Source organism: Nelumbo lutea, chromosome 1 (assembly GCF_056320005.1).
Source record: "Nelumbo lutea isolate HS-2025 chromosome 1, American lotus-T2T, whole genome shotgun sequence".
NCBI lineage: Eukaryota > Viridiplantae > Streptophyta > Magnoliopsida > Proteales > Nelumbonaceae > Nelumbo > Nelumbo lutea.
The window spans coordinates 152,375,272-152,388,293 of NC_142684.1; positions in this window are offsets into that span (position 1 = coordinate 152,375,272).

The window sequence follows — 13,022 nt, forward strand, 5'->3', positions numbered from 1 at the left end:
AGTTCACCTCGTCTCGATTGGACAGGTCGCTACGATCTATTGCGAAGGCATAAGGGGCAGCTTGGCAGGCAAATCGAGCTATAGGCATGAGGAAACACACCCCACAAGATGAACTACACCTAGAAAAGCACACCCGAACTCCACCACATGTACACCAAAAGGCCATCTAGCAGCCCCACATGGCAAAGCCATCGTCACTGTTTGTCACATTTGGCAATGCCATCATCTCGCATGCCCATCCTGTCAATTAGTGGGCCCCTGAGCCCCCTCCATGCGAGAGAAATGTGGTACCAAAGAAACTATGTGTATCCTAACCGAGCTCCAGGTGTTCTTCCCCAAGCTACACATGTCTTGTCCAAAGCTCTAGGTGTCTCACATCACTTTGACACATTTCATTTGGCACAAGCAGCCCTTGGTTATATAAAGGTTAGTTGAGCATTCATTAAATACTTTTGGCCTCATTAATTACTAGTTTTAGCACATTAAACAGCTTGGCCATACTAACTTGCTCGTTAGAGTTCTTAGCCCAGGGTCTCAACCTGACCCTATTGGCCATGTTTGGGAGTGCTTATGTTAAAAATAAGTGCTTAAAAGCAAGTGCTTATTCAAATAAGCACTTATTTGCATTTGGTAGCCTTTTCTCCAATAAGCATTTAAATAAGCATTTGTGACTATATTGTGCTTCATTTTTTTTTCAAAATTTTAAAATATACCCTTATGAAAGTACTTTTATTAAATTACTTTTATGAAAACACTTTTATAAAGTAATTTTATGAAAAGTACTTTTACATGAAAACACTTTTATGAAATCTCTTTTACAAAAGCACTTTTATGAAAGTATTATAAAAGTACTTTATAAAATTATTTTTATGAAAACATTTTATAAGAACACTTCTATAAAAGTACTTTCATAATATTCAACTAGGAATAATTTTATAAGTGGTATTTTAAAATTCAACTAGGGATAGTTTTTGAAAGAAAAAATTTGAATAAGTGCTTTAAAAAAATTGGAAATTTGGGCTTTAAAAAATAAGCTCTTATTTTTAAAATAAGCACTTATTTCGAACTTATTTTCCAAACACTAATAAGTGCTTAATGGTACAGTCCCAACCCAAATAAACACTTATATATTTTTAAGTAATTACAAACATGGCCTTACACTTTTCATCTTCATCAATTTTCATCCTCCCAAACCTCAACAGTGCAAATTCTGCAATACTTGCAATGTCTCGTGATAGAAAAAACTCAACAAACTATACAATAAATTCTTTGACTTAATTTCATATCAACCTAAAGAACATGTCCCTCCTACGAGATTCACCAATCACAGCAATATATCACCAGACATGTCGAGAGATCAAACTTGACGAGCATTAAGGGGGTGTTTGATACAATGTTTGGTTTTGTTTTTGAAAACCAAAAACAATTGCCACATCATCTCACCACAGAACATCTTCTCCATCTGTCTCTTCCTTAGAGAGTTAAGATTTCTACTTTGATTTTTTGTTGTTTTTTTCCTTTTTGTTTTCTGAAGTGCCCTTATGTTTGTTGGGAGAGATAGCTGCCTCCACCCCATTTAGGATAATCTATTATTATATGTATTGCTTTGAGTCACTGCTAGGTGACCCTGGTTGGCCATTGGACCGAGTTGGTTAGGTTCGATTCCAGTTACTCGGTCTAAGGTGAGTTAAATTGGGTTCATGTGTCTGTGCTCTTACGTTAGCCCCCTAATCAATTTCAGGTACCTGTGAGCACATTAATCTAAACAACATGAAAGGCTTAGTTTGGAAGGAGTATAAATTCAAATATGTAGAGTGTTTTATTTTGTATTATTTTCTATGTATTTGCCTTGTACAAATTTGTTTTTATACTCTTTCCAAACTGAGCCGAAATGTCATTGCCTGCAATTGAGTAAGTAAATGTGATATACCGATATTAGCCATGTAGCCTAATTTAGTTCATTTCACGCAATTGTTATATGCATCTACTTTGCATTTTGCATTTTACATTTCTGAACTTTTGTTCTGCAACTTACGAATGCATTTCACACTTGGAACTTGGGTTTTGCTGCCTGAAAATTGTGGTACACACTTTGATACTTTGTTCCACAGTGTTTCTCAATTTTAATTCGCATTTCACGATTTGCATTGTGAACTAAACTAGTGATTGTATCTATGGTTTTCTGTAATCTCTTAGGCTCAGTTTGGAAAGATTATAAATACAAATATGTACAGTACAAATACATAGAAAATAATGCAAAATACAAGGTTTTGTACTCTACAAATTTGTATTTATACTCCTTCCATACTGAGCCTTAGGAATTACCCCCCCCCCCCTTTTTTTTGAATACAAGGGCATGAGACTAAAGGGGCATTCTTTTTTCGGATTTTGAGAGGGGGGAAAGTTGGTCAATGGGATTTTGGTTCCCATTGACCAAGAATCCCATGTTCTTTTTTCAGATTTATGTGGGGACTAGGGAAAGTTATATTTTTCAAGTAAGTGATACCCATCTCCTAGGTGGGAAAGTTGCCAACACTTGAATGAGACAAAAATGTCTCTTTTAATAATGGATTTTTATGGCTAAAATGGTCATCTGCCTTATTAATTACATGAGAAATAAAAGAACATGGGTAAATGCACTTACCCAGGTAAGTGTTTCCCAAGAAAAAGTTACCCAGGTAATTGCAGTTACCTGGGTAAGTAACTTACCGAAAAGCAAACGGGGCCTAAATGCGATTTGCTTTCAACAATAAGCCTTGTCAGACAAACTAGTAAATTTTATTAGCCCCCAAAATGTTGAAAATTTTTTGACAAGGGTCTTTATTTCTAAAGTGCTGGGTTACTATCGTTGTTGCAGAATATCAAGGTGTCATGAAGTGATTTGAGTTTGTGGGTGATGGCAAAAATGATGATATTGATGATTTTGATGATATTGGTAATAATAATTATACTAAGTTGTAAGTGTATGAGACGTAGGTTGCAAAATATAACAATTGTGATGTTAGCATGAGTCTGTGTATGAGGATGGTGGTGGCCAAAGTTGCCAAAAATTTACCTAAAGACACCTAAGGTTGTCAAGGGCTTGTTTGAGAATGCCTGAGGTGGTCAGGGCCTTTGAGAGTGCCTAGGATTGTCAGACTTTGTCTGACCAGTGGATGAGCTAGAGATAAAATAGTACCACCGGGCTGGGTAGTGAATACGCCAATGATCACTGTGAACCCATTTGTATTAAACACTGGTGTGTTTACTCATGATAAGTAACCCAACCCAATGTGCATGATTTTGTCTCCAACCAATATAGAATATTTGGGATAGTCAAGGCTTTATTTGAGAGTGTTTGGGGTTACCAATACTATGTCTAAGAGTATCTGGTTGTGATTGATTGTGGATGTGGCTTACTATGATTGTAGTTATGTCTAAGTGTTTGTAGCTAGTTATTACTAATTGTAACTGTAACCATGCCTAACTATGTTGCCTAGTAATTTGGACCTTGTATTTGACCCTGGCTTGGCAAGGGCCTAGCGACTTGCCACCAAGACTTGCACAATCTGAAAAGCCCGAAGACATGTTCTATTGAGACATGCTAAAACATTACTTAAAAATTTTTGAAAAAAAATTGTAAAAGTACTTAGGTGGCATTTATTTGATAAATCTGAAATTTGAAATATAAAAAGTTAAAAAGATATTAAAAGTGTTTGAAATCTTAAAAGAGGCATAAATGCCTTTCTACTTTTTAGGGGATTTGAATAGATAAGGTTGTTTGTGTTGGATCAACCCTTCATATCTGAAAGTCCTTGATTTTACTATTTTACCCCTAAAATAGGTTATTTGGTATTTTTGAGTTCAATTTGCATTATTTCATAAAATAATTTATGAAATTCAAATAATATTGAAAAATATGAGTAAATTATAAAAAATTAAAAATAATTTATTAAAATAAGAAAAAAATTAAAAAATACATATAAATTTATAAATTAAAAATAAATTATTAAGAGTTCAAATAATAATGTAAATAGTAATAAAGTCCATGAAGTAATGAACAGATATTTAATAATTATAAAATTAATATGTTAACACTATCAAAATATTTAATAATTATTAAAAGTTAAAATAATTAATAATTAATACAAATATAATTTATAAAAATAAAAAATAATTTATTAAAATAAGAACTAAATTATTAAAAAGTATTTAATGATTAGAAAATTAATATCTTAATAACTATTAAAATATTTAATAATTAATAAAAACTAAAATAATTAATAATTAAATTTACATCAGTTGTAGCATGTACTATTTTACATTAGTTGCAAATGCAGAAGAAGAAAAAGAAGCTCACTGCCACTTGGTTGCTGCTACGTCAAGTGGGGAAGTTGAATGGTGTTTGAGAAATGCATATGTTTCATTTTAAGGGTATTTTGGACTTTTGGCCAGGTCTGAAACGCATATGATCACATTTAGAGCTTGGCCTATGTATTATTAGTTCAGATCTAAAAATTTATTCTAGATCTAAATTCATATGCACTTCCAAAGAACTTTGACGTCCGGAAAAGCAACATTTTTAGACTTTAGAGGTCTGAAAAGTGTTATCAAACGCCACCTTAGTTTAGGAAACTATATTTGTTTTCATGTGAGAGATGGTGTAATAATTTTATGTGCATATGGATAAGGATGTTGCCTTGTATTTGTGTTGTAGAGAATTTGCAAGTGAAGATTGAAAGTATTGTATGGTGTTGAAAAGCATTAGAATAGATCACTCTGAGTTGTAGCATGATAAGTTGAAATAAATTAGTTAGCATACATTGTAGGATCCATGGATATGACCATGACCATGACGATTGACTTGAAGAATTGAGGGAGAATGGATTGTGAAAGATAGAACTAGCCAGACCCCTTGGAGGGGTTGCACTACATACCCTATGGAGAGAGGGTGGTTGTGCCCTAATATCTGTTGGGAGGGGTTGCCCCTTCCCCATCTAGGAATATCTACTATTATTTGTATTTTGCTCTACCTTACTACAAGGTGACTTGGATTGGCCATTGGATCATATTAACTTGGTTCAATTTCGGTTCAAGCTGAGTTAAATCAGGTATGTGATAAATTGTGTGTTTATGCTCTTACAATCAGTACTCAATAAAGAAGAAAATCATTATGCCACTCAAGGTCTACAATTGAAGGAATATATCCAAATCTATTCTATATATGAAAGTGTGAATTGAAAGTTTTTTGGACTAAAACTACTCCTATTTCTTTGTTTGAGAAATGGTATAAAAGTCATTTTACTATATCTTTAATGTCTACTTTAATGGCTAGTTGGCTACTAAAATGCCCATATTTGTGTGTTTAATTCATCTCTAATCGTAAGGGTTGAAAATGTAACTTCAATTATTGCTTTCCACCTAATTTAATTTTCTCTAATTAAGTTTTATACTTAAGGTTTTAAATCCCATTTTCTCTTATTAAATCCTATATTTTTAAATTATTTTTCACTAATAAATGCTACTAATTAGATATATGTCAATATTTTTAACATTATAAATCCATATATTTTAAAATTGACTCAAAAACAAAATCATTATTTATCCAAGTGGTGGTTAAGAAATACAACCATCCAAATTAAATTGATTAACCTACGAAGTTATTGTTAGGTAATAAATTTTTTAAAATAGAAATAAATATAGAAAATTACAAATAAATGTAAAAAAATTAGACACCTTTATGTAATCAAAATAAAAATCAAGTGTAATAAACAACAATTATTTTTATTAATAATGAAAATGAAATATGTAATTTAGAACTAACCAAAAATGAAATATAAAAATTAATAATAAATAGTTCAACTTTTGGGTTAAATTTATTAACTTTAATATTATAAATAAATATTAAAATATTAAAATACAAAAATACATATATGTTGCAAAAAAACATTAAGACATATGTATAATATTATATATTTATCATATTAAACAGAAAGTAAGTGTAAAATATTATAATTAATTTTGCAGACAAAAATACAAAAAAAAATTATAGTAAAAAATTGAACACATCTATAATTCTATATTTACATTACTATTAAAAATATGAATAAGATTGTGGAATTTTCTTTTGACTAAAATACTCATTTTTGAAATTAGTCTTTATTTAATTGTGAGCTTTAAATTGTAAATTGAACTACTACTTTTCATCACATTCAATTCACTCTATTTAAATCTTACATTTTTTTGATAAGTGAACAAAAAAAGATACACCAAAAAATAAAACATTACAAAATGAAGAATCAAGCCAAGTAGTAGGGGTGCAAATGGATTGGATAATGATCTGATTATGTTATTTATTTATTTATAAATAATTTATTTATATTCCATTTTGTAAATTTGTTATACTATTTATTTTTTAAAATGTATATATAATGAAATTAGTTAAAAAGATACTTGTATTTTTTTTGTTTTTCTTTATTTAAATTGTTATATTTTAATTTTCTTTTAATATGTTATTACTTTTTAAATTAAATTGGAATGGATTATCCAAATATCTGACTTCCCTCATCAAATTCATATTCAAATCCATGTTTATGAGATAAAATCAGATCTGTTGTTAATAGTATTGGATTAAATTTGGATATACCTTGATTTGAATTTGATCCAATCCGTTTGCATCCCTACCAAGCAGGTAGGCTTCTCAATGATACCTGAAAGGCTGAAATTTCACAACTCAATCTGATTATCACATATTTGGATGAGGTGTTTATGTAATTAGATTTGGATTTTGCAATTTACATCCGATTAATATTAAAAAATATAAAATACACAAACAAAAAGAATACATAAAAGTTTATAGAAAATTTTGGATATATTAATACTATCATTATCATCATCTAGAATTGCCACGTACAAAGCACGCTTACTAGTTTATATAAAAGTGTGAATGCAAAGTGAAAGTATTTTTGCACTAAAATTATCATCTATTTCTTTGTCTAAGAAAGGGTATAAAAATCATTTTGTTATAATTTTAATGCCATCTTTTGTGGCTACTAAAATGCCCATATCTATGTAGTTAGTCAATTCTTAATTGTAAGGATTGAAAATGTAGCTTCAATTATTACTTTTGATCACCTCATTTAATCCCCTCTCATTTAGTCTTATAATTATTGTATTAACTCTCATTTTCTCTTATTAAAAATTTAAAGCCTATATTTGAGTTAATTATCACTAATAAGTACTACTAATTAAATCTATGTTACTATTTTTAACAATATAAATCCATATATTTTAAAATTACTCAAAAAAATTCTTTATCCAAGTGGTGGCTAAGCAATTCAACCATCTGAATCAAATTGATCAACTTATGAAGTCATAGTTAGGTAATAAAAATTTTAAAATAGAAATAAATATAGAACATAACAAAAATGTAGAAAAAATTAGATACATTTATGATATTTTTATTAATCAAATTAAAAAATAAGCATAATAAACAACAATCATTTTTATTGATAATGAATATGATATATAATTTATAATTGACCAAAAATGAAATTATTTTACTGTTTGACAAAGATCAATAGTTCAAATTTTGGGTCAAATGTGTTAAACTTTAATGTCATAAATAAATAATAAAAAGTAATAAAATAAAAAAATAAAAAATACACAAATTTTGCAAAAAAAAAAAACATTTAGACACATATATAATATCATATATTTATCATATTAAACAAAAAGTAAGTGTGGCTTATCAGAATTATACACATAGAAATATAAACAAATGTAAAAAAGTTGAACACATCTATAATTCTATATTTACACTACTATTAAAATTATAAATGAGATTGCAAAACTTTCTTTTGACTAAAATACTCATTTTTATTTTAGTCCCTATTTAATTGTAAGGATAAATTGTAAATTGTACTACTACTTTTCGCCTCTTACAATTCCCTCTATTTAAATTACTTTTTTTATAAATGAACAAAAAATAAATAAAACATTACAAAAAGAAGAGTCTAGCCAAATAGATAGACTTATCAATGATACTCTTCCTCTTTTTTTTTCGACATTATCAACCCAAACAGTTTGAGTTTCATAGAACCCACCTTCAAATTCCTCATCCTTTCACCTTATCGAACATGGCTTTGGGAATTTGATACCAAAAATACCCAAAGGAGAAACTAGGGTAAATCTGTGAAAGCTATGTAGAGATGGGCTGTTCTAATTCAATAGAGTCAACTACAAGGTTTAAGGTTTAAGTAACACTAATAGTACTCTAGTTTGCTTCTAGTGAGACTGGGTTGATGAATGCCAAAGGGAACTACAAGCTTTGATGGTTAAAAGTGATTGAAGCTTGTAACAATTCAAAGAAGACCTCTCGAGGAATTTATCTGAATTCTGGCCATTGATTGCTCTTATTGATTCCTTTCCTTCCTTGTTTAAGATCTCTACTTGGTAATAATCCATGACAAACCTCATTGCTCTTATTGAACTACTATATTTCTCCACATTCAATTCTCTCTTATACAAGTCTCATATTTAGGATATTAATTCACTTTCTTTCGTTGAATACTATATTAATTAACCATAATAAATAAAAATATGCATGGCAAAGAATAATTGTTTTTATTGATAATACAAATAAAATATGAATTTAAAACTAACCAAAAAATGGAGTTGTTTTTCTATTTGGTGGCAAGTCATCAATTCGATCTTTTGGATCAAATGTGCAAGCCTAAATGTCATAGTTAAATTGTAATAAAAATTAACATTTGGACACATCTATAATGTCATATATTCATCATATCAAGCAAAAATAAATGTGACAACTAAGAATAAATTTCATATAAATAAATATATAAAAATTGTAGAAAATATTATTTATAATCATCATCATCACAAATTGACACATGCAAAGCACATTGTTAGTTGGGTCACTGAAAACAGTTAATAGCCTAGGTGGACGACTTTGTGCTAATGGTCACTAAGGGTGACCAATCATCATAAGGTAAGTTTTAGATAAGAAAAGTTCCCTAATAGGAGGGGTCTCTAGAGGTTTCAAAAAATCGGGGTTAGTTTTAAGGGAAATAATGAAAAGTGAAAAGGAACTTGAGACAATAACACATAAAAATATGGACAAATTTCTTAAACTACCCTATTGTTTAGCTAATTGACTAACTATAGCCTTACTATTTAACTATTGTCTTGCACCACCCCCATTGTTTTTGACATTGACTAGTTCTACCCCTACCGTTAGCCTGTTAATGTTCCATCAAAATCCACACACATGACACTGTGCCATGCATAATCTTTTTAAAACCCAATATTACCCTCTTCATCTTTTCCCCTCGATCTTTTGGCCATTTCTTATCATCTTCCCCATCTCCCTCTGCTCCCTTCCTCTTTACAATCCACTTGATCGATTCCCTCCCTATGCTCTATTCTCTGATGATTGGGAACAAGTTGAGATAGCCATCCACTCTTCCACCTGTTACTCACCACGACTACAATCTTTTCACTGTAGACAAACTAGATAGAAAAAAAGTGGGTTTTATTTCATTTTCTAATATAAATCATAAAAAAAGGAAAATTCCATAATTTGGAGACCACTTAGGTAGTTTTCGTTGCCATCCTCTACAATATGTTTCTTTTGATCGCTCTTACGAATACAACTAAAATCTTATTCAATAATAGTGCTTGTAACTCTGGCCCATTCACTTTTGCTAATTATTTACTTGCCTAACCAAAATACCTTTTTACACATGTAATGGTACTTTGTATACAAATTGTGGTAAAGATGACCCAACTGTCAATGAGGAGATGAGCAAGTAGTTTATCGACCTCTTGATAGAGGAGTTGAAGCTTCAACAGGTAGTTGCATAGGTATACAAATTGTGGTAAAGATGACCCAACTATCAATGAGGAAATTGAGCAAGTAGTTTATCGACCTCTTGATAGAGGATTTGAAGCTTCAACAGGTAGTTGCATAGGCCCTGTTTGGAAGGACTGCAAATATAAATATAAGGTTTTACACTCTATGTATTTGTATTTGTATTTGTACTCCTTCCAAACTGAGCCAGAAGAACACTTACACCACATGAATATTACATATACAGAAGCAAGAAGGTTGGGTTCTCAGTACCAAAGGGAGGTTGAGAAATGCAATGTTGCAATAGAAATATGTGAGGAGGCTGGCTAGGCCATTTTTTCATCCCGCTTCCCCTTTCTTCTCCCCACTTCACCGTAGACAAACTATTGCCTATCACTCACCACGGCTACAAATCAAGGATCCTGAAATGTTGCCTACAGATGTATGAGCATCCCAAATTCCCATAATTAGCCCCCATTTTTTCTTTCCAAACCAGTTCCCAACCATGACAACAACAGAAGGCCATCCGGTCGACTGGAAAGACCAGCAAACATCTGAACCATCCATTTTTTCTTCACCTTTAGAGCATCTTGCCCCTTTGATTCCGAAGCCGCGATACTAATGAAATCTTCACCATCATTGTCTAACCTCCTCCAAAATCCAAAACCAATTAATGGAGTTCCCGGAGGAAACCAATTAATAAAGAGGAAAATGAGGAAGAACAAAGTCACCGCCACTGGTTCAATAGTGATGAGGGATGGAAACTATGGGAAGAAGAAGAAAGAGAGAAATAAGAGAGAATGAGAGATAGAGAGATGAGGAAACTTGCTTGAAACAGAGATGGAAATAGAGACAGAGAAGGAACAGTGGTTTGCTTCATATATTCTTGAAATTTTGATTTTATTTTGAAAATTTGAGCAATAGTGGAGGGCAAATTTGACATTTTTTATTAGCACTTAATGGGGGTGGCCACAAGTTGAACTTCTCACGAGCTATTTGAGCTCGTCTTGGCTCGGTTTCCCGAGCCCGATACCTAGGCTCGTTTGCTAATCGAGTCAAGCTTGAGCCTAATACATAGGCTCGTTTGCTAGTCAAGCTGAGCTCAAGCCTAGTGAAGCTTGGCTCGTGAGGCTCGAAAACCTAGTATATTAAATATATTATTATATACATATATACATACATGCATGCATACATACATATACATATACATTTATTATATATAATAATATTTTTATTTTTTATGTATAATAGTAAACAATTTTTATAATTCTTATTTTTTGTATGTAAAATAAAAATAATTTTAAATGTATATTTTTTTTATTTTTTATGCATAATAATAAATAATTCTTATAATTCTTATTTTGTTGTATGTAAAATAAAAAATATATTTTTTAGAAAAAAACTTGGCTTGTAGTCGAGTACTCGAGTTTGAGCGAAGTCGAACTTGAACTTGCAAGCTATGAACCAAGCCGATATCGATCTCTAATCTTTAGCTCGAATCAAGCTTGAGCCTAAGGCTATTTCAGCGAGTCAAGCTTGAATAGCAAAGTATTCAGCTTGGCTCAGCTCGAATTCACCCCTAGCATTTAAGGACGATGTCAATTGTCAAAAACAATAAAGGTGGTGCAAGACAATAATTAAACGGTAAGGGTATAGTTAGTTAATTAGCTAAACATTAGGGGCAATAAAAATACTACCAATTGGTTAGGGGCAATAAAAAGTATGATATGAGAAGAACTTTGATCAATCTAGAATAGGGGTGATCATGCGCCATACCAAATCTTAAAATAAAGCTCATTTTATAATGCAAATTTCTAGGACTATTGTAGATGAGAGCTAGGTTTTAACACAAAACCCATTCCCAAATCTAGAAAATTGCAAATGGGTTGGGCTAGATATGATCACTAAGCAAATCCCTAGGTGACTTTTGGGCCCCGTTTGCTTTTCGTTAAGCTATTTGCCCAAGTAAGTATTTCATAAGTAAATAAGAAAATAATCATTTATCCATAAAAAGCCATTATTAAAAGTGGCCATTTTGTTCCATCCAAGTGTTGGCAACTGTCCCCCAAGTAGGAAAGTTACTCACCCACTTGAGAGAGGAAAAATAAATTTTACGTGGACCCACATAAATATGAAAAAAGACCATGAGTATCTTAGTTAGTGGGAACCAAAATCTCATTGACCAACTTTCCCCCTCTTAACATCCAAAAAAGAAAAGAATGGACCCTTGTTGTACTATTTGGTTGCCGAATCATTACTAGTTTGACAAGGCTGTAGCATAGTTGGTGTACCACACAAACAATTACTGTGTTTGGTTTGAAGGAAAAAGACAGGAAAATTTATGCAATGTTTGTATAGGTTTTTCCTTTCCTACCTTTTTCCTTCAAACTAAACATATCATGCACATCGGTGAAAAATGTGGAGCACGGATATCAAATATCATTAAGGCTCAGTTTGGAAGGAGTATAAATGCAAATATGTAGAGTGTAAAGCTATGTATTTTGTACGTATTTGTATTTATTCTCCTTTAAATAATTTAAAGGGTTGTGCTTCAGTGCATGTTTATGTTTGAGAAGGTTTTTTTGGATGCAGCTTCTTGCACTCTAAGCTGGGCCCCAAATGAAACTTGCACAAGCTATGTTTGGTGAAAATCCAAAAAAACCCATATCAACGTTCCAAACACACAAATCATGACTATAACATGCAACTACTCTAGGTGGCTTGTCTAGACTCTATATCACAGGTGTTCAAGAACCATGGCTCAATCATTGCAATTCACCTCTAATGTATAAGCCATCCCAGTTGGGCTCTGGATCTCTTTAAATAACTTATCTAAATCCTAAATGGGTCCTTAAAGTCATAGAACTAGAAGTTTAGACCAACTCGAGAAGGTTGGCGCCATGTGGTTCCTTTGAACAGTGTTGCACTTTCCTTGGCATAAAAGCCATGAATTTAGTGAGAAATCTAGAGAAAGCCACAATCGTCAAATTGTCTATTTGTTGGTCATTTGAAGGGCTGTTGGCTCAAATGTCCTTGTATAGCTTATCTGAAGCACTTTCAAGCCAAGTTTAGAAATGCTTATTTAAAAAATAAGAGTTTATTCTAATAACTATTAATGAGCATTTGATTAGAAAACACTTATTTTAAATAGGGGTAGTATAAGTATTTTTAAATA